Source organism: Cryptotermes secundus, unplaced genomic scaffold, assembly GCF_002891405.2.
Source record: "Cryptotermes secundus unplaced genomic scaffold, Csec_1.0 scaffold395, whole genome shotgun sequence".
NCBI classification, from domain to species: Eukaryota; Metazoa; Arthropoda; class Insecta; order Blattodea; family Kalotermitidae; genus Cryptotermes; species Cryptotermes secundus.
Genome location: NW_019742967.1, coordinates 500,029 through 502,316, shown reverse-complemented (window position 1 = coordinate 502,316; position 2,288 = coordinate 500,029). Strand labels below are relative to the sequence as shown.

General features: G+C 49.5%; 1 protein-coding gene and 1 non-coding gene across 2 annotated transcripts in view; both read right to left on the bottom strand.

The window, feature by feature from the left end:
* The window catches only part of LOC117283016 (cilia- and flagella-associated protein 100), a 21,966-nt gene that overhangs the window by 11,358 nt on the left and 8,320 nt on the right, over nucleotides 1-2,288 (bottom strand). The gene's annotated exons all lie outside the window — the stretch shown is intronic.
* Nucleotides 71-143, bottom strand: Trnaa-agc. The gene has a single exon. It is a non-coding gene; the product is annotated as a tRNA-Ala (tRNA).

Below are 2,288 nucleotides of genomic sequence, written 5' to 3'. Positions count from 1 at the left end.
AGCGGGCCCCTGATAGAGATATGCCACAAAAATATAGAAGAATTTCAACGGGAGAAAACATAAAAAAAATTGGAGGCGCCGGGTATCGATCCCGGTACCTCTCGCATGCTAAGCGAGCGCTCTACCATCTGAGCTACGCCCCCGTTCTTTTGTATTTGCTGCCATGACAATACTCTACATACCAACACTGTCAAATGTCCATACTCCAACTCATAGCCATGACTGATTACCCCTTCTGGGTTTTACCACCGTATAGTCCGATGAATGACAGCCCGATGCTTCGGAGGGACATACCGCCTTCATCTTCAGGGTCTAACAGTAGGCAACGGAAAAACCAGCAGAAGCAGTGTAGAGGGATATAAGGGGAGGGAAGAACACCTACTAATACAGAATTCCTGCAGACGGACATAGTATCGCACTCCGACACGCTCGTACACATCCACGAGACTACACGGTATTGTCGTTTTATGATTTTGTTTTCTGTCAGTTATCTTGACTACATTGCCTTGGATGGCAGGATGGTTACTGAACGATGAATTGCAAGGGATCTGCAAGGAAACGACCATGACCTAATTGGGGTAGAGTCCCGGCATTTCTCTTCAGTGACTGAGGAAAATCGAAAAAAAGAAAAACCACAGAACATCCGGTTTCTCGGCTAAGATTCGAGTAAAGCACTGCTGAATACAAGTCAAACGCCCGCTGGCGGGTTTTGTCCCGTGACTCGTCCCGTTTGCCCGTCACTTGTGGTGTCTCGAAACAGACGAAAATCGGGATCTGCGCACCTGGCGGACAAGGTACTATGTGGGTGTGGGTTCAACTCCTGTCCACAACACGAATGAGATGGGGAGAGGGGTCAGAGACAGACAGGATTTCGTAAGGGTAAAGGTGAAAAGGTAAAGTTGTCCCTGTGCTTAATTAAACACTATGTCTAGAGGGCGTATCGGGGAGTGGAAGTATAGCTCCACCTCTGCACTAGATGGAGATGAGTGGTCTGCTTCACACGCCGGCCGCTTTATCCCCGGGGAAGAAGCCCCCGTTAGCTATTGGACAGGAGGCTGGGTGAGGGCCCCAGAGCCGGAGTGGACGCTGTGGAGTAGAGAAAATCTCTTCTCCCTGCAGGGAATCGAACCCCGGCCGTCCATCCACAGCCCGCTGCTAAGCCGACTGAGCTATTCCGGCTCTCATCTGGTTGGAATATCAAAGGCAGAGGAGCGAAGTGTGTAGCTAATATTTTGATAGCCGAACGCGAGAATTAACTAATAGCGATCCTGAGCCATTATCACAACCCATTTTCCTAAGTTGCATCCTAATGTTCACATTTCCCTCTAGACATTTCACCAAAATCGCGTTTTTATGGCTCGTCTCCTCCCCATATCCTAGCTACATGTCCAGCCCATAGCAGACTTTTAAATTTCACTATTCTAGCATTCTTCGTAACACGATAAGGAACTTTGGGTTTCCATGAGAGGCAGTCAATGAAGTTTCCTGCAAGGGGTTTCAAGTTACGAACAGCTTATCAAACATTTCTGGGGGCACCTCAGCCAGAGCAGGCAGCTTCACAGAAGTGAGTGGCCCCGCCGCTAAGGCCAATTTGGTTCCTGCTGTATGCTGAAAGCAGAGTATAGCGACTTTCTAAAGATTTCGTAACGCTGTGCGTCAGTTTCTGGTGATGACGCACCCTCAGTGATGTTTTAGACACAGTTTACCGCGTGTTCTTGTACGGAGGCCATAACCTCGAAGAAGTGAATGGAACCCGGGTGTATGCTCAGCACCGTGAAGCACTGCCGCATGCTCACCGCCGGAATGAGGAGTCGGGCTGAGCATGTCTGCGTACCAGGAAATCGGGGCCCCGGAGTGCGACTGGCTACCGGCTGGAGGGCCAAAGAATCGGAGTTCGATTCCCGGCAGGGGCCACAGACTATTCTCTTTTTCACAGGCTTGAGACTGAATCTGGGGTCCACCCAGCGTATCCAATGGGTACGGGAGGCTCTTTCTGCCGGGGTAAATCAGATGGAGCGTGAAGCAGGCGACTTACCTCCAACTAGTACCGAGGTCAAGAAAACGTAGATTTATATATCCACTCCCCCATACGCCTTCATGGCGTAGTGCTTAATTAGCTAAGCACAGGAACAATTTTACTTTTTACCTCACAGGAAACACATTCCGTCTCCGCTACAAAGCCCAACCGGTTAATGCTGTTTAAGGAAACAGCCGCTGTTTATTGTGAGAACCATACGGAACACACAGATACACTCTGTGGGCAGAATACATAGCAATTCAGTCCGTAC